This window comes from Tursiops truncatus, chromosome 18, assembly GCF_011762595.2.
Source record: "Tursiops truncatus isolate mTurTru1 chromosome 18, mTurTru1.mat.Y, whole genome shotgun sequence".
Taxonomy (NCBI): domain Eukaryota; kingdom Metazoa; phylum Chordata; class Mammalia; order Artiodactyla; family Delphinidae; genus Tursiops; species Tursiops truncatus.
Window position 1 is genome coordinate 56,936,611 of NC_047051.1, and position 19,557 is coordinate 56,956,167.

Genomic DNA, 19,557 nt, shown 5'->3' on the forward strand with positions numbered 1-19,557 from the left:
CAGATTAATGAAAGCAAATACAGTTTATATTAGGGCACAGGGTGATAATTTGCTTACCCTGTAGCTTGTCCTTGGAACGCTTAAATAAATGTAATCTTTGCGAATGTCAAAGGCTTATGCACAAGTCAACAAATTTTATCATCTACTTTTTAAAACTCTAAAGCACTGACCATTCTAAAGTATCATTCACATATCACTTGCCATCTGTATTTATTGTCTTTCCTACAAAATCATGAGCTCTTGATTGTCAAATGTGTTCTGATAGAAAAATTTTGATTCAAAGAGGGCATATTTGGCAGGGGCAAAGTCATTTCAGGGCTAAATTTTTATTTAAAAACCTGCAAAATGAATGTACTATAGCTAAATTATCTGGATAACATTGTTAACTAGAATAAAATATTTTAATTTGGTATTTCGAATCATCAAAAGAGTAGAGATTGAGAAAATATATGGGTGTAATAAGACTAAAGTGGTGTTTATGGTTTAAAAAATGAGTCTGTTAGATCAGGAGGATAAAGTATAAAAATACTTGTATCAAGCTATGGATCAACATGTAAGGTCAAGTTATGGGTGACTGAATACCCTGACATAAATAATTTGGGGGCAGTAGAAATTCAGTACAATTTTGGTTGGGCTATATTTGTCTTGTAATATTATATTGGTTAATTTGCACAAGAATTATTGGAATCAGAAAAACAGGTTAGAAGAAGGTGTTAATAATGCAGGCATGATATATTGAGGTTCAAAGTCAGCATGGATACATAAAGGTTTTATAGGTTTTGATAACCTTGCATTGAGTGGGGGAATTAAAAATGGAAAATATTGCATGGACAGCCAAAAGAGTTGAAGTTTTAATGCTAAGCAAATGCAAGAATGGTGGCGTCATTATACTATGGAAGAACAAACAAGATCCTTCCTGACTAGAAAGTATGGAAATGACTTAATTTTGGATGAAAGGAAACTAAATAACCACTATCTGTTTAACAACTGACAAGTATCTGGAGTATCTTCTTAAAATTCTAGAACTGTGTTGGCTCTATGGAGGACAAACTATATAAAATGCGTTTTTTAGAGTTAGAAATGATAGGGAAATTAAAATAGATTTAATTTTCAGTGAAGATTTATTGAGAGCCTATTTTATGCCAGAATACTGGCCGATCTGAAGATTATTGAATATATTCATTATCATAAGGTGCATCAAGTTGAGTAAGGGATATAAATAAAGGAAGAAAAAGTGTATAAAGGAGGTACAAGGACTGTATTAGACAAGGTTACCAGGGCTCTAAAGGACAACATCAGGGCAGAAGAAGGGCATCAAAGTTATCAACATTTGCTAACAGGAAGAAGCTAATTTATTTATTCAAAATATTTATTTTTTGGCTCTTATGTATCAGCATTGCACTACAGTAATATTTAATTTTATAGCTGTCTCTGACTAGATAGACTTTACACTGCGGTAGTTGCTCCACTTCCTTGTAAGTATTTGTTAGTGTTTTGGATTTGGGGCATTCTAATAGGTGTATACTGGTATCTCATTACAGTTTTAATTCGCAGTTTCTACTGACTTATGCGATGTTGAACATGTTTCCGTATGCTTACTTGCCATCTGCATATCTCTAGTGAGTTGTTCTCTCACAACTCTTCACCTCTGCTGTTATGCGGAGAAATAAACCATAGATGATAACTAAGTTTATAAGTGTGTTTGGGTTCCAATAAAAGTTTACCTATGAACACTGAAATCTGAATTTCATATACTTTCTATGTGTCACTAAGCATGATCCCTCTTTTGATTTTTTTCCCATCATTTTAAAAAAAAATGTAAAGAACTGTACAAAAAGAGAATTGGTCGTGAGTCAGTGTGCTGACTTCTGGCCTTAATCATTTATCTAAACAACAACTGGAGGCAGAAAAAAAGAGTTAAAAAAACTAGTAGAGAAGACAGTTACTCCAACAAGTAGTTGCAATAGGTGGAAAAGTTAGAAGACTTTTAAAAGATAACTAGTTATTATTTTTGTTATGCTATTTTTAAACTATTTTTTACTATGTTATATCGTATGATAGGCCCATTACATACTTGATTGAGAAGTAGAATCAGCAGGATCTGCCATAGGTTTGGATATATAAGGAATAAGTTGATAAAAGAAAGCAAGAAAAAATACAAAGGATTTTTGGAAAATTTAAAGAACAATCAAGTGTTAATTTAGATAATACTGTTTGTAAGATCCTAGGATATATTATTGGAAAAAAAAGTGGAGAGGAAGAATATGCATAAGAAATGTAACAGTGAGTCTCAATATTTCATTACTTTTATGGGATTGTAAAGGATGGTGGAATTTTTTCATATAGTAACCGAGGAAAGAACTGTAGGTAAAGACAATTACATGAATAAACATGAGAGAATATATAATGGGTGTGTATGTATGTGAATGTGAATTAATTTTGTTCTTCTGCTCCTTTACATTTTAGTTACAGCCCTTATTTATAATTAAGGATATAGGCTTCCTGAATGATTGAGCATAAATTATGTTTATATTCAGTAGCATGAACAGGCATAATCCAGTAAATTATTAAGAGATTCAAGTAAATACAATTATTTTAATAAATTCTTATGAAGAGCCTCTTATAATGTAGGCATGTTTCTCGGTATTAAGGTATAGATAAAAATTAAGTACATAGTCTTGATTTCAGAAAGTTCACAAACTATATAATAGAAGGTTGAAAACCTTAAAGTAAAAATGTGATAGCTACTAAATCAAAGATATGAATAAAATGCAATATAGCCAACAAAGAAGGAAAGAATAGTTCTGCTTTAACTTGGGCAGGGGAAGCAGGTAGAGAAGTTAACCTGTTGGGTTAATGATGATAAAATTTGTGGAACTGAGTTAATATTAAAAATCAATAAAATAAACTCAGTGTATAAAATGTCATTTCTGCATGATTCCAAATAAAAGATTTGGGCACATAAAAAGATTGACTGTCATCTAGTGTGGCAAAATATAGAAATCTGAAGATATTTAGTCACAAGTATTTTCTTCATTTAAATACAGTGTATCTCATTAGTGTTTATTAAAAGTTGGGGGATAAATTTATGTGTTCTATATATTTTTTTCCAAAGTTGTGAAGTATCTGAGAAATTGTTTAATAGCTTTTGTTCTAGCGAATCAAATTTCCCCAGTCCAAGCCAAGTTTTTACGGTATTGTCTAATCCTTATTACTCAATTTAGAGACACTGCATTCTCTCTTTGCATGGCTTTATATGTGTATTTAGCCATTAGATGACTTTGCTCCAGTAACAGTTTAATTTAATCTTGATTGATCATTTGTTAGTAACTGTACCTTGATATATATTGAAGAAACTAAATGAAAAACTTAAAAAAACAAACCCATGTGTAATATAATGCTTCCCTCTTTCTCTCTCTCTTCCTCTCTCCAGAAACAAGTGAACAAACAAAAACAAAAAAACTAGTAGTTCACAGAAAACTAAATTTTCCAAAGCTTTTGTCTCAGCTATGCTCTGTAATTATGTTCACTACCTACAGTGGAAAGTCATTTTATGTTTAGGTCAATTAAATGTCATTAAAACTTTAATTTGATACCTCTATTTATAGAGTATTAGATGAACTTCTCCTGATTCTCTAACCCTTAAGTTAGCATTTTATTGAAGGAAAATTATTGCCTTTGAGGCAATTCTAACTCTTTCTTTCTGTTCATCACATGGGAGAAAAATGTGATGCTCCACATAATTATGCCAGCACATACTTCAAAACTTACACTATATTTCAGTTCTATAGCTTGTATAATTGCTTCCAATTTTAAATTGCTTAAGGTCAATTAAATGAACAATTATTATAATTTTATTATTTCAATTAACCTTTTATAAACTTTCAAATATCTAAATTTTCCTTTATAATGCCTGATGATACTAGGCCAATGTAAACTAATTCTAACCTAAGTTTTGGACAGAGTTTAAAAAAACATATTCATGAAAGAAAAAAAATATGTGCACACCTACTTCAGTGATAACTGGGATTAAAGTGCTATTATGTTATATTTCATAGATGTTTATTTCATCTCTTTTACAAAAATTTGTATCTTTACTTGTTATAGTAATCCAAATAGGCAATTCAACCTAAATGAAAATATGCACTGGCAGTTTAAGAAAATGAAGTCCATCCAAATTCTACTGTAATGTGAAGTAGCCGGATGAGTTCCTCAAGCTATTTAAACCTTTGAGTTTAAGGTTTAAGGAGTTTAAGGTTCTTTCCAGTCACTTCCTGTGTGTGTGTGTGTGTGTGTGTGTGTGTGTGTGTGTGTGTGTGTGTGTGTGTGTGTGTAGGGGGCTGATACTGCTTCCTTAGTGTGTGGTAAGATTGGAACTGTATATATCAAATCATAATCTTTTGCTTCTTTTATAAATTTAAGACCTGATATTTGGCTCCCTTCCTGTGAATTTGTTGATGCAAGCAAATGCTCCTTTTTTCCCCATGCTTTTTTTTTTTTTTTTTTTTTGCGGTATGCGGGCCTCTTACTGCTGTGGCCTCTCCCGTCGTGGAGCACAGGCTCCAGACGCGCAGGCTCAGCGGCCATGGCTCACGGGCCCAGCCACTCCGCGGCTTGTGGGATCTTCCCGGACCGGGGCACAAACCCGTGTCCCCTGCATCGGCAGGCGGACTCTCAACCACTGCGCCACCAGGGAAGCCCTGTACATTTTAATATACATCAATGTATGTCTATATTTGTCCATCTTTAATAAGACACCATTCAGGTAGCTGAAAATACATGTATTTTAATTGATCAAATTTTGTTGTAATCAAGAAAATATTTTGATGGAAGATTTTTAATAAAATTTTTAAAAATCTGTAACATTGTTCTTATATTGAAAAAGTAAAATAAAAATGATTTATTATCCATATTTACTTATTAAATTTGTCAAATAAGTAGAATTTAGAATTCATTTTATGTGACTTCAAACTTATTTCAAGTTATAATTAAAAGTGAGATTTTTTTATTTTTCTTCTTTTTTTTTTTTGAGTTTGATTACCTTCATTTCTTAAGGCCCTTAAAAACTCTGTTATTGCAAATGAGAGAAATGGTGCTATATATTGTATGGTACTATTTACTTCCTTTTTCAAAAAATGTGTATATAATACACTGACTAAAAACGTCTGCTTCTACAGTAGCTAATTAGAAAATGTTTTTGAATGAATCCATTTACTCTCTGCTTGCCATTTCCCTAAGGACAGAAGACATTTCTACATAGGTAAAAGGAATGATTGTACTTGTTTCATTTGTCTGTGAGTTACAACAGTCTTTATAGGCAGCTGATATAAACACATTTTTATACAGTTTATGTAAATGATAAATTGTAAATTATGTGATTGACCATTGCAGAATTTCTAACAATGTAGCTCATTTAATAAATATTGTATTACATTAAAAAGGCATATTTTACTTTACTTTTATCATTAACATAGCCTACTTTAACGCCATATCCAGGTATTTATAGCCTGTATAATATTAGAAACGTAATTCTCATTATATTCTAGCATTAAAATTATTCATATAGTCATTTCAAATATAAAGTTCTACTGTAATTGAAATAAACTTGGTGGTAAATCTCAAGCACACATCCTGAAATAAATATTCATATAACATATTTATGATCATACTCATAATATTGATGCTGAAAATTATGAATTAGGAGAGTATATAATTACTTATTACATAATAATATATTTCTGACTCTTGTACCACTCAGGACATCCTGGTATCCTGGAAATATACATTTACTTATTTATTAAATGTAAGTAAATAATTAAATTACTCCATATTATTTATATATTCAATATTATTTTAGTAAATGGTTATTTTTATACCATAACAAAATTAAATACAATGAAAAACACTATATATGCACCCAAATTCATATTAATATTACATATTCATTTTTAACATATTATGTAGTGATGATTCATTACCATTGGCCAAAAGTAGTGGGTTTCTTACAGGAACAAAATACAAGAAAGTCTTAGGAGAAAACGTCTATCTCATATTACTTCAAAATTTTAAACCTCTAGGAAATGTAAATGTTTCCCACTACATTGTGATAACCCTCCTGTTCTGGTGAGGTCACCCACAAAGCCCCCTGGGGTCCCCGGGAAAAATAAGAGAGAATCTGGGTGATAAGATAAGGTCTTACCTCTTCCTTTGGGCTTAGTCTAGTTTCGTTTGCCTGTAGTGGGCTGTGTGCAGAAGCCTTGCACCTAATACATGGGATTAGCGTTCCCAGCGAAGAACCGTTGCGAGCAACATGACAATTGGCGCGCAGCCCTGTGAAGAAGCGCTGCCCAGGACACCTCAATTCAAGATGGCGACGGCAGGCCGTGGGCGCAGACGCTGCTCCTCACCTCAGCCTGTAGCTCCGGCAGCAGCACGCCTGCGCCCTGACCGGCGAGAACTCCGCCCCCTCCGCCCTGACAGGAACCCTGAAAAGCAGCCTCGCCACTGGCCAGTCACGGAGAGCAGTGCTCTAGAGCGGGAGCTCGCACCTCTCAATTCCTTGATCAGAGGATAAAGCTTCCCTTTGCTTCTGAGCTGAACTCCATCATCTTCTATTGGCTCAAAAGACAGGACAGAAGGATGCTCATTTGGGACTGACTCAGGAGGGTCGATAACAGTGAGAAGTATGTTATTTTATAAATACTTGAAAGAAAGCCATCTGGCAAAAACAGAAGACAATTTTTATAATCCCCTCTTGCTAAATTCAGTATTTTATCCACAAATGTTTATGAGTAAAATTGTTGTATAAGTTTTCTATGACAGCTCTGGCTGCTCAACTGCTTTATGCAATTCAAAGGACACCAAATGAAAAAGACTCTATATAGAGTGATAGAATGATTAGAATGATTTAAGCTGTGCTGGTCACTCTGTCTTTTCCGCAAAGTGAGCCCTCTGGTAAGCATTTCACTTTAACTCTTAGGAGAAAATTGTATTGAAAGCAAAGAAACTCATGACTTTACAGCATACGCGTTCTAGGTTAGGGGGTAAAACAGTTGAATCCCTAATAGCAGAATTCCAGCTCGCACTGTTTCCTTTTACTTAACACCAACCAGTGATTTTATATTACCTTGATATTTATACACCTACTGCAGCATCAGTGGTCAAGGCTGTTACAACAAATTCCATAAAGAAACAGTCAGTGGTTATTTCAAGGCAGTAAAGAAATGGGGAAAATGCCTGAAAGTCAAAATTTTTCTACAGTTTAACATCTTAATGTCACCTTGGCATCTACCTCAGCTACTCCTATCCCAAACCACACAAAGACCCTGGGCCTTGCAGTCTTTCCCCTCTTACATGTTTTTTTCAGAATTTTTGTGTTTATTGTTGTTATCATATTGATTGTCTGGGTTGTTGTTCCTGGAATCCACGTTTACCTCTACTTTTTTTTTTTTTAAGGTCCTCTGGGCTTTTTTTTTAACATCTTTATTGGAGTATAATTGCTTTACAATGGTGTGTTAGTTTCTGCTTTATAACAAAGTGAATCAGTTATACATATACATATGTTCCCATATCTCTTCCCTCTTGCATCTCCCTCCCTCCCACCCTCCCTATCCCACCCCTCTAGGTGGTCACAAAGCACCGAGCTGATCTCCCTGTGCTCTGCGGCAACTTCCCACTAGCTATCTATTTTACGTTTGGTAGTGTATATATGTCCATGCCACTCTCTCGCTTTGTCACAGTTTATCCTTCCCCCTCCCCACATCCTCAAGTCCATTCTCTAGTAGGTCTGTGTCTTTATGGTTTATCTTGGCTTGGTTAGAACTACTGAGCCACAAACCTATTCTAATTCATAACCTTATCAGATACTGTCTGGCAACACTACAGTGAGTTTTTTTTAGCATATCTAGTGTGTGATTCTGCTTGAATACCTGACACAACAAATCCCTGTGCAGTATAAACCCAGTTGTTTGTTGACATTTCCAACTGCCAGCTTAGTAGGCAGCATTTTCAGGGCTGTTGATGCAATGACCATCCATGAATCTGCTCTTCGACCTCCAAAATTCTCTTGCATTTATTCATTTTTTGTTTCCTTTTTTGTTTGTTTGTTTCTAGGTTCATACCTTGAAAAAAATCATTTTAGTAGAGTTTTGGGAGAGCATGATATAAATGAGTATGTTTAATCTTGTTCTTTTTAATCAAAAGTCAGCAGTACACTTTATGCATAGTGAGGGAGACAACGATTTTTCAGGAAGTATTATAAGGAGAAATTTATTTCACCTTTAAAAAGAATGCAAATGCATATCTTAAGGGCAGCAATAGAAATCCAACGTGCAATAAATATTTTCAAATTAAAAGCAACAGGAGAGCTTAAAAATGCTGTGGTATTTATTGAGGTGAGCGTGCTTTAATGTTCACGCTTATTAATAGTTTTATCATGGAATTCTTCTGTTCTCATTTAGTTTGTGCTAGAATTGATTTCTCGTTCAAGCAAGTACACAATATTCATTCACACCTTGTTATGAATCTGTCAAATTAATACCTATTAAATGGAGCACAAGTTGCTGGGTGGTGAGCCGTGGTTCAATAACAGACCACAAGAAAAATTGAAATGGAGACACTTATTACTCACAAGTCCTGGAGGAAGTGGTCATAGTGCCACACAAGGCAGTGGAGGCAGGGTGTACTCAGACAGAGACACAGGAACTGAGATACATGCTTTTATTAGAGTTTGTCGGTGAAGTGCTTTGAAGTTCCTGGGTTAGGTCCAGAATGGAAGATTCAAACCAAAGGAGTGGGGTTTTGATAATCCCCATTGAGGTCTTATATAATGATACATAAAGGGAAGGTGTTAGGAAGCCATGGAGATTGTCCATCACAACAGTGGCTGGGGAAGTCCTATCAGGGATTTACAGTTGCTTATGACTCTGCGGGCTGGGCTGCTATCTATGGCATGTGCTTGCATGAGAGAGCTAGTGTCAGCTAAGGTCCCCCAAGCAGTTTGGCGAAACAAAATGGATGCCGAGGCAGCAATGCTGGTGAAGTGGCTTAGCTAAACTCTCTACACACTAGCTGGAAGAATCCGTAGGATGAGTACTGTTTCCCACTTACTTAGTCATTTCTTAATCAGAAATATTTAAATTATGTAATTCTTACAGAACTCTAATCCCAATTTTGACTGATAGTTTACTGAAATTGCATTATAATAGATGAAAGATTGATGTATCTACAAATACAGATATTTGGTTACATCATTTTAAAAAGAATAATTTAAGTAAACGATCTTTTAGATAAATTTAAAACTGTTTTAAAGGAGCCATTTTCTAAAAGATAATATAATGCAATTAAACCATGTTTGAAGATAATTTCTAATATTTGAATTTCCTGTATTTCCTTCGATATTTTCAAGACATTTTAAGATTTATTCATAGTAGTTCGTTATTATTCTTTCCCTTTCATTTTTTTTTTTCTTAAATTAGGTCAATGGATGGAAGGAAGAAAGAAGACTTCCATCCCCATCACAAAAATGCAATTATAATGGGGTCAGATGGAAAGTTAGTCAGAGATGTCCCAGTTTCTTGACTAAATAAATTGGTTCTTTATACAATAGCACAATTTTCCTTAGAGGATTCATCAACAAAGAAGGATAGCTCTCCTTTTTGAGATTTTTCTATTTAATATTTGTAAGGTCATATTTTCTGTCAACAAACAAGAGATCAAATAGTAATTATTTAGTCACTCAAAAAAGTGAAATTTCTAAAACTATTTGGCAAAACATATAGCCAGAGGGCTATCATAGCAAATTAAAGCCATTTCTATTCAAGTACAAGTACACCAATAATTCAGTGACAAATCTGCTTTATATCCAAATGAAGATACTCTTTTTAAAAAGTTTGTTACTTCATATATTTTTGCTTTCATTAAAGTGACTGAATCATTTTACTCTATCGTGAATTTTATATTTCAAAACTAATTCATGAAAACTTTATTTAGACAAAGTAATGTTAAAATATTATTCTTAATAACAATGCAGACTTATTTAACTAATATTAAATATAAATACAATTCATTTAAATAATTACAATTATAAAAAATGAGTTCCTAGTAAAATAATGAATGCATTATCCACATAGATGAAGTTATTAAATTCAATCTAATTTAACGTCAAAACTGAGACTCAACTTTCTGAATTGATTGTCTGGTAGTATACTGTTATTTTTCCTGACAAAAGTTTACTTAACTGAATGCATAAGGAGCCCATCAGAGAAAGAGATCATTCTTTTTAGAGAATATCTTTGATAAAATTTGTCCTGATATTTTGTCATAGCAAATTTGCAGACAAATGAGAGAAAATAAATAATTATAATTTCAAATAGTTGAATTTTAAGATGGTTTATTCTACAGAATTTTTGTGACAATAGCTGACAGACTCAGTCACCAGCACACGTTTCAACCATAGAATCTCCACTTTAATACTTGCATGTATTAGAATTCCAAAAAAATTTCCTCAAAATACAGTACTGATCCTTAAGAAAATATAAAACCGCTGCTTTATATTATGCCATCCTTAAATTCACTGATACCTCATGAAAATGTTAACTGTTTATCACTTTTGCATATTTTATTTTGATCTATATTTCTCTAAATGCTGTAGAAGCTATATATAACCAATTCATAATCACCTAATCAAAGTGTTGCATAGACATTTTAGTGGTCTGTCCATTTAAGTAAGCCATTTCACTAAACTACAAAAAAAAAAAAATCAGAGATTTCTATGAGTACAGAGGTAAATTTTGCCTAATTGCCTTCCTAAAACAGTTTATAAGGGATATGAGGAAACTAAAGTATGCAAAAACATCCTTTTTCATTGATCAAAATGTGTATCATCATTAACACATATAGGCACCTAAAGCTAAACACAGCCATTTTAAAACTACTTTGTATAAAACTGTGTGACTAAAGATACTCTACTCTTGATATTAGTAACAGGAACAGACACTTGAAGAATAAAAATTATTTACAAACTTTTCTAATCCTTCTTCTTAAGTCTAAAATATTTATTTTTCATGTGTAACAACAGCATTATAACACTTTAACATTAAATAAACAGATTGAATATGATGTAAACAAGATTAATATCCCCCAAATAACCATTTATTACTATCATTCAACTATCTACTGAAGAAAAATCCAAAAGTAGCCTATCATTGTCCTCCAGGAACTAGTTAACAAAAACATGCAATATTTCCTCTTGGATATGTTTGTACCTGAAAATCTGTCAAAAGTCTTTTTTTTCCCTCTTATTTAAATGTATTAATTATCTTTAGAAAAAAAAGAACAAGTTTCTGCTTTCTCATGAATTGCCTGATACAGTCAAGGTTACGCTTCATTTTAATAATGAATCTCTGAGCACTGCTAGCATCCACAATTTGGTTAAGTAGACATCAAGGGATCTGGCATTCTTTGAATTAGTATATATGCTAAGTTCAGCTGCATTTTTTATTAACAACATTTACGTGGCCCTTCTTATGACCCAATATTTTTTTAACTACTTGCAAATATTGCTTATTTAATTCATTTGATCTTCCCAACAACTCTATGAGTAATAAGAGTAGAAATAATTCAATGAATTTCAAAAAATGAACAATATTTTAAAAAACCATAAACAAATGTAATTTCTGACTCTTACTTGGATCAACATCAACAAATGCTTTCAATAAATTCCAGAGAAGTAAGAATTTTAGGCTTTATAAGCCATAAAGTCTTTGTGGCAAATAAAATAAACCTGCCATTGCAGAGCTAATGCAGCCATAAACAATATGGAAATACATGGACATGGCTCCAATAAAACTTGTTTTTGAAAATAAAGCAACAGACTGGATTGACCTAGTGGGTAATAGTTTGGCACCCCTAACTTAGATGATAAGTACTGGATATGATTCAGGTCGTATGAATGGGAAACTGATAATACTTGGCACTAAACACTCCAAACCTTGTTCCCTACAGGCATGCTTGTCTTTAGGGAACTATAAAAGCAATCCATGCTCATTAAAGAAAAAATTATGGAAATGTGATAAAAGAGAAAGCAAAATCATACATGGTATCATAGCTGAATATAGTATTTGAGTCATTTCTTTTTTGTAATATGTGAATCTAAAACAAACACTCTCTATTTGCAGGATATGAAAAAAAATCAAATAAATGAAAGTTCAGCTTGAAAAGAAGTGGTAGTTATATTAACATTAAATCATTTCCACAGATCGTACCTCTGATTATACACAATTATTTTGTCAGGATGTTTGCTGGGTTGCTACTGAAGTTGCAACTGAAGCAACTAAGTTGCTGATGAAAGTAAAAAGATTACAAAAAATCTTTTTCTAATCTTGAATTTTAAAAATATAGTAACTCAAAACAATAACAGCAGGGCAGTAACACTGCTTTTACATATGAAAGAGGTCACATTTCATCTTCTTATTGATGAGTAATTTATAACATCTGGTGTATTTGGCTAGCAGAGAGGAATTGAACAGCATGGCCCTGGTAGAAAGAATTAAATACATCTGTATACTTATTATGCCAAGTAAATGGAGTAATTTACAGATTGGGAACAGTGCAAAGTGTTGTCATTCTGGGCAAGAGTAGCATATATCATTTTATACAGAAATAGAACACTCTGTTCAGCTTGTTCCAGCCTTGGCTTTCAATTCCCAACATAAATCTTAACCCAGAAGTCAATGATAGGATACAGCAGAGAGCATAACAGAGAGTTGACAATGCGGTGCTTAGTTAATTAACCTGGGTACTCAGAGACTATTTCATGTGAGAGAAGTTACAAAAAAACCCAAAACAAACAAACAACTGAATATGCAAAAGTTTCCCATATTTGCAATGATTCTAGTCTTGAATATAATAGATAACTGGCAACTTGCATAAAGAAAAGAAATAAATTTATACATTCCCTAAATATGGAACTTCAATTGTGAATACTTTGGGTCAGATTTTTAAAATAGTTATATAATCCAATTTATTTGTGGAAAAAAAATAGATTGCTCATTTGACTCAATAACTTGTGTATAACAAAGTAATAAATTCCCCTAGCTTTCATAAAACTTTGTTAACACAATTACAAAGACACTCTCAGATTGGTTTATAATTAATTGTTTGCATGTCTATGTCCCTTGGAAGAACTTGAGCTACTTGAAGGTACAAATTATATCTGTTTGTATTTGTATACTTAATACCATAGTTGGCATGCATCCAGTATTCAATAAGTAATTGTTAAATTACTTCATCTGAATATAACTTTTTGTTGTTGTTGTTTTGGGGTTCCTAAAATGGGATATATGGAAATCACCCTTTTCCTTCCCTTTCTGATTTCAAGTTAGTTTTAAAAGTTTACCAGTCTTGGGATTTTTTGGTTTAAAGTGGCAACTGGGTAGCACTTTCAATTGTGACATTTTCTGTGAAACCAAAGGAAATGATCATAACTCATAAATCCTAGACATTCAGATATATAAATTACAAAATTTCAGGACCAAGAAAGAATTCCCACTATCCATATGATAAATAATATAAAATAAAAATATTTCTATTTAGGCTTTCTCTCAAGGCTAAAATAGTGTTTTATTTTAAAACATTAAATTCATCTGGAAAAAAAAAGGTATTCCAAAAGTCAGAGATCCAGTATTGTAGGTTTGGGTAAATGGTTCACTGAAACAGATGCATGAACCACAAAATACAGTTCACTTGTTACAATATTGTAATATATTAGAGATAATTGGTGCTGAGTTTAATGTATATTCTATTAAATAAAGGAGCTCATATATTTCTTGTTAATATCATAAAAATCAGGACTGTCTTATGTTAAGTTTAAACATGTATAGGGTAAGTGAGAAAATGACTTTTTGTCCACTGGATGGGTCCTCAGATAATCATATTTGGTGGTGGCATCATTCAGAAAACACCACCAGCAGAGGACCTGACTACACATTTTTCCAAGGAAAATATACAAATGACCAACAGGTTCATGAAAATTTGCTCAACATCACTAATCATCATGAAAATGCAAATCAAAACCACAATGAGCTCTCATTTCACATCATACCCATTAGAATGGCTCTTATCAAAAAGACAAGTTGTACCAAGTGTTGGCAAGGATATAGAGAAAAGGAAAAATGTGTGCACTGTTGGTGATAATGTAAATTGGTGCACCCACAATGAAAAATAGTATAGAAGTTCCTCAAAAAATTATTCAGCCGTATAAAGAAGGAAATCCTGCCATTTGCAACAACATGAATAAACCTTGAGGGCATTAGACAAAGTATTATAAATCAGAAAGAGGAAGACAAACAGTGTGTGATCTGTCTTTTATGGGGAAACCTAAGAATAGCCAAACTCATAGAAACAGAGTAGATGACTGGTTGTCAGGGACTGGAAGATGGGGGGAAATATTGGTCAAAGAATACAGACTTCCAGTTACAAGTTTTAGGGTCTAATGAATAGCACAGTGACTATAGTTAATAATACTTTATTACATACTTGAAAGTTGCTAAGAGTAAATCTTAAATGTTCTTACCACACACACACAAAAGGTAATTATGTGAGATGATTGATGTTTCAGCTAACATGGTTGTGGTAATCATTTCACAATATATATTTGTATCACGTCACCTTAAACTTATACAATGTTATATGCAAATTACATATCAGTTAAGCTGGGGGAAAAATTCACCAGAAAAATGGGATACAGAGGAAATTCATAATGTCATGAAATAATTTCAGTAATTTTATTAGCTTTAAGTTGGATGGTTATCTAATAGGCTTAGTTGGTTCACAATAAAGGCAGACAAAGTATATAAGTGAATAAGTTATATAAACTCACTATGTGTGCTAGAAAAGCTTTTGGCAGAAATTAAAATAAATTTTTTTTGAGTAACAGCAAGCAAAACAATTTCGTGCCCATTTTATGACCCTTTCTGAAAATATTTTCACAGGCAATATAACGGTATGAAATGAGCATGGACCATAAGTAATGGACCAGAGTGTGATTCTGCTTTCCACTACTTGCTATGTATATGAACTTGGACATATTATATTATTTAATATCTCTGAGCCTATGATTCCTAATATATGAAAAATGAAAAAAAAACATTTGCTTTGTTATGTTGCAATATTTAGGAAATGTATAAAAAAAAACCATGTACAGGTTTATTAAAATGGTAGCCACTATTAGTTTTAAAATATTTTACTGATATCTTCAAAAATAGAAAGTAGATATCATCAAAATCAAACAGGTTGGTTGTTACAATGCAAGTTATGACTCAAAAAATCCTGAAAATACTCTGGCACTAGAGGAAAATGAAGGTCACTGGTACAGAAAAACATAAAAATATGTGAGATAAGCCGCTAAAATAATAGAATATCAGATACTGATGACTAACTGATAAAGGAAAGAGAGAGTGGAGTGCAGAGATTTTGTGAACCTGAGGTAGAGGACCAGTAGATGGAAATATACACTCAAATCTAACTCATAGTTACAACAATTAAGGAAAAATGGTATAAATGCATAATTACATTTGAGATATTATGCAAGGGTAGAATTTATTGGGATCAAGGCATAAGGAATAGGATTATCCCAATATAATGAGCTCCCTGATAAAGGGATTTTCTTAAGGAAAAAGGGTAAGATATATGCAAAGCATAAGGCAACTAAATGAGTTATTAAGTGGGCTATTTCAGTGTTGGGCCAGATCCAATATATATCTCTATCTATCTCTATCTCTATCCATTGAGAAAAACAATAGGTACATTTTGATGCCAAGTTTAGAACTATTCAATAGAATAAAACAATTGAAAAAATTTAAGCATATTAAATACCATCTCAACCATTCATTTTCTATGCATTAGTTTTCACTATCTTAAGATAATCGTAATCTAAATTGATTGAGACTTTTATTTGTATCAACTAAAATAAATAAAACTCAGTTTTGTCTACATCAACGTTGATAGGTTAAAAGTACAAATATGATAGTTCTGCATGCTTAAAATATGAAGGGTGGATTTTTGTTTCTGTTAGTCCAGAGAAAAGAACTGCTAGTGGCTTTTCTACCATAGTTTCAGACAGCCATTGAACATCCTCTATCACTTAATTTATTCCCATTGCTCCTGTCCTAGTTCTGTCATTGACTTGAAAGACTTTTCATACAAATGACACTAATGCTCCTTCACACTGAGTGCTGGCAGATCACACAGGAATTTTGTCTGGAAAGTTTTTTACAAATCAACAAAACTTTTGATTTGTTTTATACGAGAATTGCAAGTGGGTTCACTATGAGTTATCCTTAAAGTCTGAGAGGAATAAGTCAAATTAATCACAGCTGGAATAAAAAATTAATATAAAAAATTAGAAATGTATTTTGAATCATTCGTATTTTCCTCATTTCATAACTTTATGTCTTAATGTATATATGTTTTGCAATATAAGTTTTGCAATATTTATTTAAATTAATCATATAGTTATATGATATAGTGCTTTTATATAGTGCTTTTAAGTGAATAAACCACACACACACTCACATACACAATGATATATACATCTGGTAACAGAAAGGAGTATAAATGATTATAAAATAACAGACTCCCATTACATACAAATATACTGTTTCCTCAGAGGCAAGAATGCTAATGATTCTTTTTTATCTTTTTATTTTTTATTATTATTATTTTTTTACATCTTTATTGGAGTATAATTGCTTTACAATGGTGTGTTAGTTTCTGCTTTATAACAAAGTGAATCAGTTATACATATACATATGTTCCCATATTTCTTCCCTCTTGCATCTCCCTCCCTCCTACCCTCCCTATCCCACGCCTCCAGACGATCACAAAGCACCTAGCTGATCTCCCTGTGCTATTCGGCTGCTTCCCACTAGCTATCTACCTTACGTTTGGTAGTGTATATATGTCCATGCCTCTCTCTCGCTTTGTCACAGCTTACCCTTCCCCCTCCCCATATCCTCAAGACCATTCTCTAGTAGGTCTGTGTCTTTATTCCTGTCTTACCCCTAGGTTCTTCATGACATTTTTTTCTTAATTCCATATATATGTGTTAGCATACGGTATTTGTCTTTCTCTTTCTGACTTACTTCACTATGTATGACAGACTCTAGGTCTATCCACCTCATTACAAATAGCTCAATTTCGTTTCTTTTTATGGCTGAGTAATATTCCATTGTATATATGTGCCATATCTTCTTTATCGATTCATCCAATGATTGACACTTAGATTGTTTCCATCTCCGGGCTATTGTAAATAGAGCTGCAATGAACATTTTGGTACATGACCCTTTTTGAATTATGGTTATCTCAGGGTATATGCCCAGTAGTAGGATTGCTGGGTCATATGGTAGCTCTATTTCTAGTTTTCTAAGGAACCTCCATACTGTTCTCCACAGTGACTGTATCATTTTACATTCCCACCAACAGTGCAAGAGTGTTCCCTTTTCTCCACACCCTCTCCAGCATTTATTGTTTCTAGATTTTTTGATGATGGCCATTCTGACTGGTGTGAGATGATATCTCATTGTAGTTTTGATTTGCATTTCTCTAATGATTAATGATGTTGAGCATTCTTTCATGTGTTTGTTGGCAGACTGTATATCTTCTTTGGAGAAATGTCTATTTAGGTCTTCTGCCCATTTTTGGATTGGGTTGTTTGTTCTTTTGCTATTGAGCTGCATGAGCTGCTTATAAATTTTGGAGATTAATGCTTTGTCAGTTGCTTCGTTTGCAAATATTTTCTCCCATTCTGAGGGTTGTCTTTTGGTCTTGTTTATGGTTTCCTTTGCTGTGCAAAAGCTTTGAAGTTTCATTAGGTCCCATTTGTTTATTTTTGTTTTTATTTCCATTTCTCTAGGAGGTGGGTCAAAAAGGATCTTGCTGTGATTTATGTCATAGAGTGTTCTGCCTATGTTTTCCTCTGAGAGTTTGATAGTTTCTGGCCTTACATTTAGGTCTTTAATCCACTTTGAGCTTATTTTTTTTGTATGGTGTTAGGGAGTGATCTAATCTCATACTTTTACATGTACCTGACCAGTTTTCCCAGCACCACTTATTGAAGAGGCTATCTTTTCTCCACTGTACATTCTTGCCTCCTTTATCAAAGATAAGGGGACCATATGTGCGTGGGTTTATCTCTGGGCTTTCTATCCTGTTCCATTGATCTATCTTTCTGTTTTTGTGCCAGTACCATACTGTCTTGATTACTGTAGCTTTGTAGTACAGTCTGAAGTCAGGGAGCCTGATTCCTCCAGCTCCATTTTTCGTTCTCAAGATTGCTTTGGCTATTCGGAATCTTTTGTGTTTCCATACAGATTGTGAAATTTTTTGTTCTAGTTCTGTGAAAAATGCCAGTGGTAGTTTGATAGGGATTGCATTGAACCCGTAGATTGCTTTGGGTAGTAGAGTCATTTTCACAAGGTTGATTCTTCCAATCCAAGAACATGGTGTATCTCTCCATCTATTTGTATCATCTTTAATTTATTTCATCAGTGTCTTATACTTTTCTGCATACAGGTCTTTCGTCTCCTTAGGTAGGTTTATTCCTAGATATTTTATTCTTTTTGTTGCAATGGTAAATGGGAGTGTTTTCTTGATTTCACTTCCAGATTTTTCATCATTAGTGTATAGGAATGCCAGAGATTTCTGTGCATTAATTTTGTATCCTGCTACTTTACCAAATTCATTGATTAGCTCTAGTAGTTTTCTGGTAGCATCTTTAGGATTCTCTCTGTATAGTATTATGTCATCTGCAAACAGTGACAACTTTACTTCTTCTTTTCTGATTTGGATTCCTTTTATTTCCTTTTCTTCTCTGATTGCTGTGGCTAAAACTTTCAAAACTATGTTGAATAAGAGTGGTGAGAGTGGGCAACCTTGTCTTGTTTCCTGATCTTAGTGGAAATGCTTTCAGTTTTTCACCATTGAGGACAATGTTGGCTGTGGGTTTGTCATATATGGCCTTTATTATGTTGAGGAAAGTTCCCTCTATGCCTACTTTCTGCAGGGTTTTTATCATAAATGGGTGTTGAATTGTGTCGAAAGCTTTCTCTGCATCTATTGAGATGATCATATGGTTTTTCTCATTCAATTTGTTAATATGGTGTATCATGTGGATTGATTTGTGTATATTGAAGAATCTTTGCATTCCTGGAATAAACCCCACTTGATCATGGTGTATGATCCATTTAAGGTGCTATTGGATTCTGTTTGCTAGTATTTTGTTGAGGATTTTTGCATCTATGTTCATCAGTGATATTGGCCTGTAGTTTTCTTTCTTTATGACATCCTTATCTGTTTTGGTATTAGGGTGATGGTGGCCTCATAGAATGAGTTTGGGAGTGTTCCTCCTTCTGCTATATTTGGAAGAGTTTGAGAAGGATAGGTGTTAGCTCTTTTCTAAATGCTTGATAGAATTCGCCTGTAAAGCCATCTGGTCCTGGACTTTTGTTTCTTCGAAGATTTGTAATCACAGTTTCAATTTCAGTGCTTGTGATTGGTCTG

General features: G+C 33.3%; 1 long non-coding RNA gene across 1 annotated transcript in view; it reads right to left on the bottom strand.

Moving 5' to 3' along the window:
* Window positions 1–6,282, bottom strand: part of LOC141276986 (uncharacterized) — an 81,838-nt gene extending 75,556 nt beyond the window's left edge. The window contains exon 1 of the long non-coding RNA XR_012327476.1: window positions 6,200–6,282. This is a non-coding gene — a long non-coding RNA (uncharacterized lncRNA). The remainder of the gene's footprint in view (window positions 1–6,199) is intronic.
* Between the last annotated feature and the right edge of the window lie 13,275 nt (window positions 6,283–19,557).